The sequence below is a fragment of the Triturus cristatus genome, chromosome 8 (genome assembly GCF_964204655.1).
Source record: "Triturus cristatus chromosome 8, aTriCri1.1, whole genome shotgun sequence".
In the NCBI taxonomy this organism is placed as follows: domain Eukaryota; kingdom Metazoa; phylum Chordata; class Amphibia; order Caudata; family Salamandridae; genus Triturus; species Triturus cristatus.
In genome coordinates this window covers 1,689,718,576-1,689,735,467 of record NC_140591.1, presented here as the reverse complement: position 1 = coordinate 1,689,735,467, position 16,892 = coordinate 1,689,718,576, and the positions used below count along the sequence as shown (strand labels likewise).

Sequence of the window (16,892 nt, the reverse complement as noted above, 5' to 3'; positions counted from 1 at the left end):
ACAGGTATTCCAGAACATCCCGGCTCCTTCTCTTACGGCGCCTCGTCTCTCTCCTCAGAAATTGCCCGTACGATCATTACTGACGCCCTGCCTAGTCGATTCGATTACTACAGCGAGCCCCTCTGTTGGACAGGCCACATGAAGGGCTTGCTCCCTCCCCGCATGACAGGGCCCGAGCCCCGGCCCTCCAGGTGTTACCCACAGAAGCAACCCGCACCCCGTCTCATACGGGACTCCTGCCCCCGGACATCTCTGTATCATGGGGCCGAACCACTACCGGCTCCCTCGCCCGGCCCTGCCGCCATCTTGGACACGGCACCACGAGGCCGCGTGGCCTCAGCTCGACCCTAACCCTGGGCCTGGCCAGGCCCCGACATCCCGGCACCACCATCCACCCAGGAGGTGAACGGACCACTTGGCAGGTCAATGGGAGAAAGAAGTGTCGATGGCTCTCCCCCGCCAGGTGCCGATCGCCCCCCAGCTCCCCCGGGCGCTGGCTCCACCCCCCTGCTGGGTGTCTGGACTCCCTCATCCCGGACCTCCCGACCTCCAAGTGCGAGGGTCCGGACATCAAAGGGCGCCAGACCTATAACTGGGGCAGCTCCAGAGCAGGAAGGCAGTTGTATTCTGGAGTCGAGAGACACCGTGAAGAACTCATCCTTGACGGACTACTGGCGCTGCCGTAGCCCTGCCTTGCGAACTATCGTCCTGCCTGCTGGCGCTGCCGCAACCTTCTGCATCCTTCATCCTCGTCGGTACCTGCTGGCGCTGCCGCGGACCGTTGTAACTACCACCTTCACCGGGACCTGCTGGCGCCGCCGCGGACCGTCGCTACCTACGATCATCTCGGGACCTGCCGGCGCTGCCGCGGCCCGTCCATCTAGAACGCCGAGCTCGAGGATTGTGAGCTATCCATCATATCATCGCATCTACCAGATTGGTAACAAGACTGTCCCGCTACCCCCTTTCCCAACCAAGAGACTAGAATCGAGGGGACCCCTGAGTCCTGACCTCCTTGTACCATTCTATCGTACCTAAAGATTGCTTATAAAGAACGTTAAACCTTATCTTTGTGTGGGGTACATCTGTGGGGGGGAAGTTATTCGTCTGTACGATCGCTGGAGACGGCTCTCCCCGGAGGCCTCTCCCCTTGTCCTCGGCCGACCCTCCCGGTCCGTCTAACATTGGTGGCCAGCGGCGCGATCCGAATCAACGCGTAATCGTACAGAGAGTAGCTCACCCCACGACGAAACCACAATGACAACCAAAGAGAGCGGATCCACCGAGAAATTCCAGATGGAGAAATTGGAAGAGTACAGCCATCGTGAGTTGAAACAATTCTGCATTGAACTAGGCATTGCTACCACCGGTCTGAGTACTAAAGACGATTTCAAGCACGCCATTGAGTCGTGGGCAGAAACCGGGGCCGCCAGACCCCCGGACCAAAACATTGCAGCATCAGAGAGGAACACCACGGCTCCCGAGGAGCGAAGAACGGGTCTCTCGCAGGAAGAGATTCAAGAGAGAGAAAAAAGCAGACTACATGAGTTAGAAATGGCACGGCTCAAAATGGACGGTGAACTAAAATTAGCCGAACAAAAACTGAACCTAGAACATCTGCGGCTCCGAGAAGAACGGGAAGAAAAACAGAGGCAGAGAGAGATCGAAGAAAAGAGATTAGCGTACGAACACGAGCGCAAACTGGCAGAAATAGACCTACGGAAGCAGAACAAAGAACTGGGGGTGCCCGAGCAACCGTGCACCCCAGGAGCGACAGAAAAGAAAGTCCACATCCCCAAGGATGTCGTTCGAGAGTATGTCCGAGATGACGACATACAACAGTGGTTCAAGGCCTACGAGATCGCCATGACCTCCCACCGGATCGATCGAAGTGACTGGGGAGCCGGTCTATGGGGGAGGTTCGTCAATGAAGGCCGCGATGCCCTGTTACAGCTCCCAGACCATCTGATGACATCCTATGACCACATGAAGGCTGCCCTCCTCACCCGATATGGGCTCACACCCGAAATGTACCGCCAGAGGTTCCGAGACTGCACCCGGATCCCGGGTACAACTTGGGTGGAATATGTCAACTATTTCAGCCGAGCCTTCGAGGGTTGGATCAAGGGAAGCCACGTAACGACCTACGAGCAACTTTTTAATCTCATGGTGTGGGAGCACCTCTCTAACAACTGCTTCGTCGAGCTCAGGCAGCACCTCCTCGACAGTAAATTGACTGACCCACGGCAGCTCGCCGCCGAAGCTGACCGGTGGGAAAGCACCCGAGTAGGCCGGAGGGGGCCGCACGAACAGAACCGGAACAACCAAGGTCAGCACCGTCCCCGAGGAGGAGGAGGAGGCCAGGGACGAGGAAGAGACACCGTCCCGGCCGCTCCCGCTGCCAGCACCCCGCCCCCGGCCAGCCGGGGCAACCCCCCGATGCGCCCGGGGTTCCGAGCCAATGTCACGTGTCACCGATGCCAGCGAGTCGGCCACTACGCCAATGACCCGAACTGTCCACAGAACCAAACTCCGAGACCCCGCCAGGTAGCTACCGCCGCCCTGGGGGGAGAACAAATCTCCGAAGAACCGGAAGAATGCGAACAAGAACAACAAGAGTGGGAACCGGCCGCCATGATTCTAGCGTGCCTAGGGGGAAGAGACATGGTCCCGCGGGCTCCCCTACCCGCCAACACCAGAAAATATAGTCAGTGGGTGAACATTAATGGACGCAGGGCCGAAGCACTACGTGACACGGGGGCCAGTGTGACGGCCGTCCGCTGTCACCTGGTGACCCCAGAACAGATCCTGCCGAACATTCTCTGCCCCGTCCGTTCAGCCGACAATTCGGAGAGTCTATGTCGGATGGCCTGCGTCCCCTTCGAATGGGGAGGAGTCTCCGGCATGTTGAAGGTGACGGTCCGAGATGATGCCCCCGTGGACTGTCTCCTAGGGAATGATCTTGAGAGTTCCCCGTGGGCCGCCGTAGAAAGAAGAGAGCACCTGGGGATGTTGGGCCTCCCGGACTGGGCGTGCTTAACCACCCGGTCCATGGTCGCCCGCGCCATCCCCCGACCAGAAGAACCAGAATGGCCAGCACCTCCTCCCCCGATCGCTCCAGTAGAGGACACCGACCATACCGACCCCCCAGAGCAAACCCCCGAAGGGCTCGCTCAGCCCCAGGACCTTCCCGACCTGGCTCAGTGGTGTCAAGAAGGGGGGCCCACCCAGGAACAGTTCCGTCAAGAGCAGAAGACCTGTCCCTCCCTCGAGGGACTCCGCCAGCAAGCCCTCGCCCAGAGCGCAGGGGACACCACTGGAGCCCATTGGATCTATTGGGACAACGACCTGTTGTACAGTGAACAGAGAATCGCGGAGTTAGGGGCCAGTCGAGTGCTGGTGGTGCCCCTCCGTTTTAGAGACTTCTTGTTAAATTTGGCCCACGATGTCCCTCTGGCTGGACACCTGGGCCAGGACAAAACCTACAGTCGCCTGGTGACCCACTTTTTCTGGCCAAAGATGAGGAACGACGTCCTCCACCACTGCCGGTCCTGCCCCACGTGCCAGGCCAGCGGGAAGAGCGGCCGCAAACTTAAAGCACCTCTGCAACCCTTCCCAGTTGTCACCACCCCGTTCGAGAGGTTGGGAATAGACATTGTGGGGCCCCTGGACCCCCGTACAGCACAAGGACATCGGTTCATCCTGGTACTGGTGGACCACGCCACCCGCTACCCCGAGGCTGTTCCCCTGCGAACTGTAACAGCCCCGGTGGTCGGCCGGGCCTTAATGGGGATCTTCTCCCGGGTGGGCTTCCCCCGAGAAGTCATCAGCGACAGAGGCACAAACTTTATTTCAAAATATATGAAGTCCCTCTGGCAACAGTGCGGGGTCACCTACCGATTCACGACCCCCTATCACCCTCAAGGAAACGGACTAGTCGAGCGGTTCAACCGCACGCTCAAGGGAATGATTGGGGGGTTGGAAGAGCCCCTCCGTCGCCAGTGGGATGTGCTACTTCCGTGCCTCCTCTTCGCATATCGAGAAGTCCCCCAGAAGTCCCTCGGCTTTAGCCCGTTCGAACTCTTGTACGGGCACCCTGTGCGAGGGCCCCTCAGCCTAGTCAAAGAAGGTTGGGAGATGGCCCCCCTAAAGACCCCTCCAGACGTCTTCAAGTACCTCCTGACCCTACGCAATCAGACCAGGCGATTCAGAGAAATGGCGAAAGCGAACCTTGAGGCCAGTCAGGAGGACATGAAAAAATGGTACGATCAAAATGCCTCCTCCATCGAATTCGAACCTGGCCAACAAGTGTGGGTGATGGCCCCCACCGAACCATGTGCCTTGCAGGACAAGTGGACGGGGCCCTTCAAAGTGGTCGAGCGCAAGAGCCCCGTCACCTATCTCATCGACATGGAATCTCCACGGAACCCCCTCCGGGTCCTCCACGCCAACAGACTCAAACCCCACTTTGTGCGCTCGGAGCTCAGCCTCCTGATGGCTACAGACAGTGGAGCGGAAGAAGACTCCGAGCCTCTCCCTGATCTCCTAAAGACTCGTGAGACAGATGGTTCCGTGGACGGGGTCCGACTCTCAGATGCCCTCACCCCGGAACAGCGCCAAGGCTGCCGGGACCTCCTGCTGCAGTTTGCGACCCTGTTTTCCCTCACCCCAGGGGTCACCCCCTGGTGCTTGCACGACGTGGACACTGGGGACAGTCCCCCTATCAGACATCGGGCGTACCGCGTACCAGATCGGGTACGGGCCTGCATCCAAGAGGAGGTGTCAAAAATGCTCACGCTCGGGGTCATCGAGCCCTCGGACAGCCCCTGGGCCAGCCCGGTCGTGCTGGTCCCCAAAGCTGCTGCCCCCGGCACCACTCCTGAGCTCCGATTCTGCGTCGACTATCGGGGCTTGAATGCTGTCACCAGAACCGACGCTCATCCCATCCCCCGAGCGGATGAACTGATCGACCGCATGGGGGCTGCCCGCTACCTCAGCATCTTCGACCTGACAGCGGGCTACTGCCAGATCGGTCTCACACCCCGGGCTCAAGAACGATCCGCCTTTTCCACACCCGATGGCCACTACCACTTCAAAGTCATGCCATTCGGCATGAAGAATGCCCCAGCTACTTTTCAGCGACTGGTGAACCAGGTCTTGGCGGGACTCGAGGAGTTCAGCGCCGCCTACCTGGACGATATCGCTGTGTACAGCCGCCACTGGTCCGACCACCGCCACCACCTCCGAGAGGTCCTGCAGGCCCTCCAACGGGCCGGCCTCACAATCAAGGCCAGCAAGTGCCAAATTGGTCAGGGGTCCGTGACCTATCTCGGACACCAGGTGGGAAGCGGTCTGGTGGCCCCTCTACAACTCAAGATCGCTGCCATCCAGTCCTGGCAGCCTCCAGTCACGCGGTCCGAGCCTTCTTGGGGCTCACCGGCTACTACCGGCGGTTCGTGAGGGACTATGGCAGCCTTGTGGGGCCCCTCACGGAACTCACATCCAAAAACCACCCGAAGGAGGTCAACTGGACCCCAGACTGTCAAGCGGCCTTCGAGAAACTGAAGGCCGCCATGTGCACTGCCCCTGTGCTCCAGGCCCCCGACTACAGTCGGGAATTCATCGTACAAACAGATGCCTCCGACCATGGCATCGGGGCGGTCCTCTCCCAGTTGAACTCTGAGGGACTTGACCAACCAGTGGCCTTCATCAGCAGACGCCTCCTGGCCCGAGAACAGCGCTGGAGCACCATCGAGAGGGAGGCCTTCGCAGTGGTGTGGGCCCTCAAAAAACTCCGGCCCTATCTCTTCGGTACCCACTTCCGGGTGCAAACAGATCATCGGCCCCTGCAGTGGCTAATGCAGATGGGGGGGAAAACCCCAAACTATTGCGTTGGTCCATCTCCCTGCAGGGGATGGACTTCACTGTGGAACATCGACCTGGCCAAGACCACGCCAACGCGGATGGCCTGTCACGCTTTTTCCGCCTCGACGAGGAGAGTCCCCAAGAGGATGGGTGACCCTCCCCGCCTTCAGCTGGGGGGGACGCATGTTGGACAGGCCACATGAAGGGCTTGCTCCCTCCCCGCATGACAGGGCCCGAGCCCCGGCCCTCCAGGTGTTACCCACAGAAGCAACCCGCACCCCGTCTCATACGGGACTCCTGCCCCCGGACATCTCTGTATCATGGGGCCGAACCACTACCGGCTCCCTCGCCCGGCCCTGCCGCCATCTTGGACACGGCACCACGAGGCCGCGTAGCCTCAGCTCGACCCTAACCCTGGGCCTGGCCAGGCCCCGACATCCCGGCACCACCATCCACCCAGGAGGTGAACGGACCACTTGGCAGGTCAATGGGAGAAAGAAGTGTCGATGGCTCTCCCCCGCCAGGTGCCGATCGCCCCCCAGCTCCCCCGGGCGCTGGCTCCACCCCCCTACTGGGTGTCTGGACTCCCTCATCCCGGACCTCCCGACCTCCAAGTGCGAGGGTCCGGACATCAAAGGGCGCCAGACCTATAACTGGGGCAGCTCCAGAGCAGGAAGGCAGTTGTATCCTGGAGTCGAGAGACACCGTGAAGAACTCATCCTTGACGGACTACTGGCGCTGCCGTAGCCCTGCCTTGCGAACTATCGTCCTGCCTGCTGGCACTGCCGCAACCTTCTGCATCCTTCATCCTCGTCGGTACCTGCTGGCGCTGCCGCGGACCGTTGTAACTACCACCTTCACCGGGACCTGCTGGCGCCGCCGCGGACCGTCGCTACCTACGATCATCTCGGGACCTGCCGGCGCTGCCGCGGCCCGTCCATCTAGAACGCCGAGCTCGAGGATTGTGAGCTATCCATCATATCATCGCATCTACCAGATTGGTAACAAGACTGTCCCACTACCCCCTTTCCCAACCAAGAGACTAGAATCGAGGGGACCCCTGAGTCCTGACCTCCTTGTACCATTCTATCGTACCTAAAGATTGCTTATAAAGAACGTTAAACCTTATCTTTGTGTGGGGTACATCTGTGGGGGGGAAGTTATTCGTCTGTACGATCGCTGGAGACGGCTCTCCCCGGAGACCTCTCCCCTTGTCCTCGGCCGACCCTCCCGGTCCGTCTAACACCCTCCTTACACTAGCACTGAACCGTACGTGCCTCAGGTAGGCATACCTCTCCTCCCTCCAGCTTTCATTTCTACCGCTCCTCCCCCTGTCTCTCTTTCCCCAGCCGCTCTGATACTCTCCTTTTTCCATACAGCACTCATCAAATAGGCCACCCGGTCCTGATGATGATCCTAACTTAACAGGATCGAAACGCCGTCAACACTCGCCCACCAGCCAAAACGCCTCAGGCGCACCTCGAACTTTGGTTCTCCACAATATTGAAAATGACAATCTATTTATCTGAAACAATTACTGTGTGAACCTTTTTATCTTGTATATATTGTACATTACGGTTTCCTTGCGCCTTGCGCTGTAGTGTGTTTTTTCACGTTGTCACTCGCGCCGTCACTTCCTGTCACGAGCACGATGTGCACTTCTCTTTTGGGTTGCCTTCGCATTCATGCCTGACAGTGCTGTTACAACTGTTGTATATATTTTTTTGGTCTTCTAAAAATATATGATGCCCAAGAGCACATTTAACAAATATTTTGAAGTCTCTCGCCCTTTGTTCCTTTATTGTAATGTCTTGTACATACAAATATAATCAGTCTTAATGAATCCGGCTGAGATATTGTTGTATTTATATTATGTTTTGCAGAGGCGCAAACCTTTTAAAATTATGCTTCTTTCACTAAGCACGTTATTTACCTTTTTACATGTCTATGCAGTCCCTAATTCACTCCTGCCGTTGCTGCTCCGGTGCTTATGTTGTTTTACCCCAGCCTCCTCCCAGCTGTTTCTGCTTCCTTTACCCCCTTCCCTCCTCCCCCGTCCCGCTTTAATTTCCACCAACATCCCTCCCTCCTCCCTTGCGTCGCTGGTTAAAGCTGGCACCGTAGTAATCAGTATATCAGAATGCCTTTTTAGGTCTCGCGCCTAGCGTTGCACTGCGGAGCAGTTCTCGTGCAGCGCGAGACATTTTGTAAGGGAAAAACGGGGTTTGGTAGCTGACCTAGGAATTGAACATGCTCGTGCGTGTGCATTTCCTTTTCTGCTACCCGATTGGCCTTTGCGTGCGTCTTTTTATTAAAGACTGCACGCAATTGGCCAAAGGCGGGCGCATTGCGCCGCCCATGGCCTATTGGGGTCTATTACGCGCTTGGTGCGCGTAATAGACACCAATAGGCCGTCATGTGGTTTCAATTATCGTGCCCAGACACAGGTGCGATAATTGAAAGCACACGGCTCGCAGTGGCGCGCGCGCACCACTCGCGGGCTTCTATGTTTTTGAAGCGGAAGTAAAAGCGAACGCTTTCCCTTCCTCTTGTCTTATTAGGACGTCAACTGGTTTAAGACGTTTCTTTTTCTTTAGCACAAATACTATGTTTTCCCTGTTTTGTTTTGAGAAAGGAGAGGAAGGAAGTCGCACACAGGAAGCAAGCCAGCATGCTGGTGCAATCCTAAACATGATTCGTAGGAAAACATCATAAATTTTGGATGCCCTGCAGCCGCCTGCAGTCTGTCATGCAGACGGCCTGTCTCCATTGTGCGGCTCTCCGGAATGGGCGAGACTATTGTGCATTAACGCGGGGTGAGCGCCGTTGCTTACGATCGCTGCCCGCTGCTTCAACAGGGCCCTGCCTTCCTGTACAAACACTCCATGGGAAACCAAATGTTGTGTGTAATTGATAGTGGCCGCGATAGACAGCCGAGTCCTTGTGGAAGGGGATGAAGGAGACATGGATTTCGGCTGACCCTGCTCACGGAAGCTTGGTCTGGCAGCAGCTGGCGCCGCTGTGACAGCAGCAGACACAGCCACTGAGCACAGGCCTGCTTTTGTTCCCTCGCGCACTTGTTGAGGACAAAGGGGCAGAATGGCCTCCCTTTGAGCAGCATAGTCTGCACGTCGGGACAGCCTCCCCGTGATATTTATTGCCAAGTGCAAAGCAGCAAAAGAAGAAAAATCTCCGAAGGTCATGGTCTTGCCTGAAAAGTAGATAAGCTGCGACCTCCGTCATTACTCTCGCGTCTGCACGTAACGCACTGGTCTGCACATGCCAGGCCCTTTTTAGTTATCAAGAGTTCATTATCACAGCTCTTGTGGCTCATGGCACCATGAGGTTGTGAAGCGGCAAGATCTTTCTTTATTCATTTGTGGGTGTTTCTGCTCCTGCCAATTGATCTGAATTTGTTTATTTCTGTGTAAACTGGTGAGTTGTGTAAGCAGAAGCTTCTGAGCTGTGTCGGTGGATGGAAGTTTACGAGTGCTCATCAGCTAGGCAGACAAGTTTGACGAGCATACTGCTAAAATCACGAATGCCATGGCAGTCACCTCCGAGTTACTCAGTTTCCTTAGCCGATGGCAAGGGATGGCAAGTGGCACGATGGCGGTTCTGGGACTGGACGGCGAGCTGCTCCTTCACTGAATGTGAAAGCGTGCATAATACCTATCCAGAGGCTCTGTTGGATGGCACCCAGCTTGCAGGGCCGGACTGGCCGTAGCGGGCACCGGGCATTCCCCCGGTGGGCCGCATGGGTGGGGGCCGGTTTTGGTTCCCAGTCCGGTCCTGCCAGCTTGAGACAAGGGTGCGGAAGAACCGTCTCACATGTATGGGGTGGTAAGAGACACTCTCAGCCAATGGGCTCTGTTTCCTTCCCTCAGCTGCGGGAGTAGGTGGAGAGGTGTCCAGCTGGATCACTGGAAGGAAGATCACGTTTGTTCTTAATTGGAGGCGCCTTTACCACAGAAATCCCAAGGGACAAACCCAGCAAATGATAGTCCCAAAGGAACCCCGGGTCAAAGCCAGCAAGAAAACAAACGGCAATATGGGGACGATTAGAGATAGCACGTGCTTTCCCTGGCCTGCCCTACAATTCCCCCGCCACTGCCTTTCCTACTCCTGGTCTGGGGTCTAATATCCTTGTCCGTTTCAGTATCGGTGTCAATGTCTGCAAGACTTTAGCTAACACACCTCTCTCTATCTAACTCTCTCTCCACCTCTCTCTCTCTACCTCTCTCTCTACCTCTCTCTCTACCTCTCTCTCTCTACCCCTCTCTACCTCTCTCTCTACCTCTCTCTCTCTACCCCTCTCTACCTCCCTATACCTCTCTCTCTCTACCACTCTCTCTACTTCTCTCTCTCTACCTCTCTCTCTCTACCTCTCTCTATCTTTCTTTCTCTACCTCTCTCTCTCTACCTCTCTACCTCTCTCTACCTCTCTACCTCACTCTCTCTCTCTACCTCTCTCTCTACCTCTCTCTATCTTTCTTTCTCTACCTCTCTCTCTCTACCTCTCTACCTCTCTCTACCTCTCTACCTCTCTCTCTCTCTCTCTACCTCTCTCTCTACCTCTCTCTATCTTTCTTTCTCTACCTCTCTATCTCTCTCTACCTCTCTACCTCTATCTCTACCTCTCTCTCTCTACCTCTCTCTCTACTTCTCTCTCTCTACCTCTCTCTATCTTTCTTTCTCTACCTCTCTATCTCTCTCTACCTCTCTCTACCTCTCTCCCTCTCTCTACCTCTCTCCCTCTCTCTACCTCTACTTCTCTACCTCTCTCTACCTCTCTCTACCTCTCTCTCTACCTCTCTACATCTATCTACCTCTACATCTTTCTGCCTCACTACCTCTCTACCTCTCTCTAACTCTCTAACTCTCTTCTTCTCTCTACCTCTCTCTCTACCTCTCTACCTCTCTCTCTCTACCTCTCTACCTCTCTCTCTCTACCTCTCTACACCTCTCTACCTCTCTACTTCTCTCTGTCTACCTCTCTCCCTCTCTCTCTCTGCCTCTCTCTACCTCTCTCTACCTCTCTCTACCTCTACCTCTACCTCTCCCTACCTCTCTACCTCTCTCTCTCTCTCTCTCTCTCTCTCTCTCTCTCTCTCTATCTCTCTATCTACCTCTCTCTACCTCTCGTTACCTCTCTCCCTCTACCTCTCTCCCTCTCTACCTCTCTCTCTCTCTCTCTGACTCTCTCTCTCTACCTCTCTACCACTCTCTCTCTACCTCTCTCTCTCTACCTCACTCTATATCTCTCTTCCTCTCTCTCTACCTCTCGCCCTCTCTCTACCTCTACTTCTCTACCTCTACCTCTCTCTGTACCTCTCTACACCTCTCTACCTCTCTCTCTCTACCTCTCTACCTCTCTCTCTCTACCTCTCTCTCTACCTCTCTCTCTCTACCTCTCTCTCTACCTCTCTACCTCTCTACACCTCTCTACCTCTCTCTCTCTACTTCTCTCACTCCACCTCTCCCTCTCTACCTCTCTCTACCTCTCTCTCTCTACCTCTCTCTCTCTACCTCTCTCTACCTCTCTCTCTACCTCTCTCTCTACAGCTCAAACTTTAATAATGCGAGACCTATTGCATTGCAAATGCTTGTTTTTGTATAGCGACGGCTGCCACATTATTTGTTTCTTCATAGCGCTACTAAAATCATGCTAATGTATCCGTCTAGTGAGACTTTCCTAACATGTTCAAGCAAACACTTTGAAAGTCGCAAAGTCCCGATACGAAGTACAAAGAAAAAAAAGATAAACTGTGTTTTGAGGATCTGAAGCTCATCTCTGGGGCCGGGTAGTAATATGCCGGGTGTCCTACCCTGACATAGTTCCCTCTATTCTGTGACCCCGTCAATCAGCCCACTTTATAGGCAATCATTGGTTGCACTGTGTTCGCTCGTGGGCTCCAGCTTTGACAGGTTCTAACCCCCAGCATGCAATGCGCTTTAGGTTCGAAAGCTCGTGCTGAACGAGTGGGCCCCACACAACCAGCATCCACCAGCGGCTGGATGAGGCTTACATCTGAAGCGTCAGTGACCTACAACAGGCACATTAACCCGCAAAGTTATAATATGAGACGGTAACAAGTGACTCGCAGGCTTCTCTCCGGGCCCTGCAGCAGGAGCTCTGACCGAGTGAGCTATCCTCACGGCTATCCTTCTCGCTTCTCCGTTAGGGAGCCTTGTTTCATCCTGATTGTGCTGCACCAGTTCACCAATCAGATCATACTTGTCCAGTTGTAACTGAACATTCGCTGTAAACTACGGAAGCCCAGGAGTGGCCCGTCTTCCACTCTTCGGAAATAGCTTCTGTCAATTAAACACCCAGCTGCGCCTCCCAAAGAGAACAAGCATTGAAAATGCAATAGGTCTCGCCTTTTATTAAGTTAAAGCCATTTAAAGCCATTTGCTTTGCTATACAATATCATTAGCAAGCAAATGGCCTTAACTTAAACAAAGGCGAGACCTATTGCATTTTCAATGCTTGTTTTTTTTTAACTCGGGAGTCTCCCGCATAAATAGAGTCTGTTGGGGTGTACGGTTTGTACCACAGCGGACCTGGAGTAAACAAAGGCTGTGGAGATGTGGTAACATTGGGAAATGTTATGCTGTGTTGTGGAACGGGATGCCTTATATCGAGTACTCACTATGAGACGTCACCTCTTCGCAGCGTCCATTACCTGAACACCTCATGTCCCTCCCGGACGCGTCCTCTCATGGGCGGAGCATCACACAGACCAGCAGCTTCTGTAGGGACTCCTCGGCCTCGCACCGGCTCTGGGTCCTTCCCGAGAGCTGGCCTGGGCCTCTTTTACGCAGTGGCGGCCTGGACCAGGGTCCCTCTGGGTCCCTCCCGAGAGCTGGGTCCGCTTGAGGGGGGTCGAGGTTTGCAGCTCTGGACTCCTCTGCAGGGCTGGGTCTGCGAGCCTTGGTTCCGTGGGCTGGCACGGGGGCGTGGCCGGTGCCAGTGACCAGCAGGAGGGCCCTCGCGGCCATTGTTCTCCGGGGCTCAAGGCATCCTTTGGAGCCAAACAGGATGGGCCTCTTCAGAGGACGCACAGGACGAGCGAGAATAGCCCGGGGACGCGTCCAGCTGTGAGGGGGCTCAACTCCTGTTACAGAACCGGGCCTCAATCTCTCTCAAGTGAGAAAATCATTTCCAGTCAAAAAAGATATTCATCTCCTGGAGCAATGAAAACAGTTTTCAGGGTCAAATCTGCCAATGGACTTGAAGTCTTTGATAAGAAAGGACATTCTAGGCACGGGTTTAATAATCTTTAGACACTCTTCCTCTGCACACACAATAGTTGTGAAACTGCTCAGTGGGTTCATTGTCTGCTGCAAAGACGGGTGTAAGCTCAGCAATTTGTCAAAGAAACAGTACTTTGTCTTTAGTTTTTATTTAACAGCCTTTTCCATCCAGAAGTCCTGGCTGCACCAGTTGATTATTGCTGTAGCGCGTGCGAGAGAATGATTTGTAAAAGAAAAGCCCTGGAGTGAACCAGTGGCCCTTGGTGACATGGAGTCTCGTGTCTTGGTGACATGAAGTCTCGTGTCTTGGTGACATGAAGTCTCGTGCCTTGGTGACATGAAGTCTCGTGTCTTGGTGACATGGAGTCTCGTGTCTTGGTGACATGGAGTCTCGTGTCTTGGTGACATGAAGTCTCGTGTCTTGGTGACATGGAGTCTCGTGCCTTGGTGACATGGAGTCTCGTGTCTTGGTGACATGGAGTCTCGTGTCTTGGTGACATGGAGTCTCGTGTCTTGGTGGCATGAAGTCTCGTGTCTTGGTGACATGGAGTCTCGTGTCTTGGTGACATGGAGTCTCGTGTCTTGGTGACATGGAGTCTCGTGCCTTGGTGACATGGAGTCTCGTGTCTTGGTGGCATGGAGTCTCATGCCTTGGTGACATGGAGTCTCGTGTCTTGGTGACATGAAGTCTCGTGTCTTGGTGACATGAAGTCTCGTGTCTTGGTGACATGGAGTCTCGGGTCTTGGTGGCATGGAGTCTCGTGCCTTGGTGACATGGAGTCTCGTGTCTTGGTGGCATGGAGTCTCGTGCCTTGGTGACATGAAGTCTCGTGTCTTGGTGACATGAAGTCTCGTGTCTTGGTGACATGAAGTCTCGTGTCTTGGTGACATGAAGTCTCGTGTCTTGATGACATGGAGTCTCGTGTCTTGGTGACATGAAGTCTCGTGTCTTGGTGACATGGAGTCTCGTGTCTTGGTGACATGGAGTCTCGTGTCTTGGTGACGTGAAGTCTCGTATCTTGGTGACATGAAGTCTCGTGCCTTGGTGAGATGAAGTCTCGTGCCTTGGTGACATGGAGTCTCGTGGCATGGAGTCTCGTGCCTTGGTGACATGAAGTCTCTTGTCTTGGTGACATGAAGTCTCATGTCTTGGTGACATGAAGTCTCGTGTCTTGGTGACATGAAGTCTCGTGTCTTGGTGACATGAAGTCTCGTGTCTTGGTGACATGAAGTCTCGTGTCTTGGTGACATGGAGTCTCGTGCCTTGGTGACATGGAGTCTCGTGTCTTGGTGACATGAAGTCTCGTGTCTTGGTGGCATGGAGTCTCGTGTCTTGGTGACATGGAGTCTCGTGTCTTGGTGACATGGAGTCTCGTGTCTTGGTGACATGGAGTCTCGTGTCTTGGTAACATGAAGTCTTGTGTCTTGGTGACATGAAGTCTCGTGCCTTGGTGACATGAAGTCTCGTGTCTTGGTGACATGAAGTCTCGGGTCTTGGTGATATGAAGTCTCGTGTCTTGGTGACATGAAGTCTTGTGTCTTGGTGACATGAAGTCTCGGGTCTTGGTGACATGAAGTCTCGTGTCTTGGTGACTTGGAGTCTCGTGCCTTGGTGACATGGAGTCTCGTGTCTTGGTGGCATGGAGTCTCGTGCCTTGGTGACATGAAGTCTCGTGTCTTGGTGACATGAAGTCTTGTGTCTTGGTGACATGGAGTCTCGTGTCTTGGTGGCATGGAGTCTCGTGCCTTGGTGACATGAAGTCTCGTGTCTTGGTGGCATGGAGTCTCGTGCCTTGGTGACATGAAGTCTCTTGTCTTGGTGACATGAAGTCTCGTGTCTTGGTGACATGAAGTCTCGTGTCTTGGTGACATGAAGTCTCGTGTCTTGGTGACATGAAGTCTCGTGTCTTGGTGACATGAAGTCTCGTGTCTTGGTGACATGAAGTCACGTGTCTTGGTGACATGAAGTCTCGTGTCTTGGTGACATGGAGTCTCGTGCCTTGGTGACATGGAGTCTCGTGTCTTGGTGGCATGGAGTCTCGTGTCTTGGTGACATGAAGTCTCGTGTCTTGGTGCCATGGAGTCTCGTGTCTTGGTGACATAGAGTCTCGTGTCTTGGTGACATGGAGTCTCGTGTCTTGGTGACATGAAGTCTCGTGTCTTGGTGGCATGGAGTCTCGTGTCTTGGTGGCATGGAATCTCGTGTCTTGGTGACATGAAGTCTCGTGTCTTGGTGACATGAAGTCTCGTGTCTTGGTGGCATGGAGTCTCGTGTCTTGGTGGCATGGAGTCTCGTGTCTTGGTGACATGGAGTCTCGTGTCTTGGTGACATGAAGTCTCGTGTCTTGGTGACATGAAGTCTCGTGTCTTGGTGACATGAAGTCTCGTTTCTTGGTGACATGAAGTCTCGTGTCTTGGTGACATGGAGTCTCGTGTCTTGGTGACATGAAGTCTCGTGTCTTGGTGACTTAAAGTCTCGTGCCTTGGTGACATGAAGTCTCGTGTCTTGGTGACATGGAGTCTCGTGCCTTGGTGACATGGAGTCTCGTGTCTTGGTGGCATGAAGTCTCGTGCCTTGGTGACATGAAGTCTCGTGCCTTGGTGGCATGAAGTCTTGTGCCTTGGTGACATGAAGTCTCGTGTCTTGGTGACATGAAGTCTCGTGTCTTGGTGACATGAAGTCTCGTGTCTTGGTGACATGAAGTCTCGTGTCTTGGTGACATGAAGTCTCGTGCCTTGGTGACATGAAGTCTCGTGTCTTGGTGGCATGAAGTCTCGTGCCTTGGTGACATGAAGTCTCGTGTCTTGGTGACATGAAGTCTCGTGTCTTGGTGACATGAAGTCCCGTGCCTTGGTGGCATGGAGTCTCGTGCCTTGGTGGCATGGAGTCTCGTGTCTTGGTGGCATGGAGTCTCGTGCCTTGGTGATATGAAGTCTCGTGCCTTGGTGACATGAAGTCTCGTGTCTTGGTGACATGAAGTCTCGTGTCTTGGTGACATGGAGTCTCGTGTCTCGTGTCTTGGTGACATGAAGTCTCGTGTCTTGGTGACATGAAGTCTCGTGTCTTGGTGACATGGAGTCTCGTGTCTTGGTAACATGGAGTCTCGTGTCTTGGTGACATGAAGTCTCGTGTCTTGGTGACATGAAGTCTCGTGCCTTGGTGACATGAAGTCTCGTGCCTTGGTGACATGGAGTCTCGTGCCTTGGTGACATGGAGTCTCGTGTCTTGGTGGCATGGAGTCTCGTGCCTTGGTGACATGAAGTCTCGTGTCTTGGTGACATGAAGTCTCGTGTCTTGGTGACATGAAGTCTCGTGTCTTGGTGACATGAAGTCTCGTGTCTTGGTGACATGAAGTCTCGTGTCTTGGTGACATGGAGTCTCGTGCCTTGGTGACATGGAGTCTCGTGTCTTGGTGGCATGGAGTCTCGTGTCTTGGTGACATGAAGTCTCGTGTCTTGGTGGCATGGAGTCTCGTGTCTTGGTGACATGGAGTCTCGTGTCTTGGTGACATGGAGTCCCGTGTCTTGGTGACATGGAGTCTCGTGTCTTGGTAACATGAAGTCTCCTGCCTTGGTGACATGAAGTCTCGTGTCTTGGTGACATGAAGTCTCGGGTCTTGGTGACATGAAGTCTCGTGTCTTGGTGACATGAAGTCTCGTGTCTTGGTGACATGAAGTCTCGGGTCTTTGTGACATGAAGTCTCGGGTCTTGGTGACATGAAGTCTCGTGTCTTGGTGACATGGAGTCTCGTGCCTTGGTGACATGG

The 16,892-nt window shown here is 54.3% G+C and overlaps 1 pseudogene across 1 annotated transcript in view; it reads right to left on the bottom strand.

Moving 5' to 3' along the window:
* The window catches only part of LOC146808618 (immunoglobulin superfamily member 1-like), a 364,489-nt pseudogene extending 351,682 nt beyond the window's left edge, over positions 1-12,807 (bottom strand). Inside the window, exon 1 of the transcript XR_014967581.1 lies at positions 12,555-12,807. The product of XR_014967581.1 is annotated as an immunoglobulin superfamily member 1-like (transcript). The remainder of the gene's footprint in view (positions 1-12,554) is intronic.
* Positions 12,808-16,892: the final 4,085 nt, after the last annotated feature.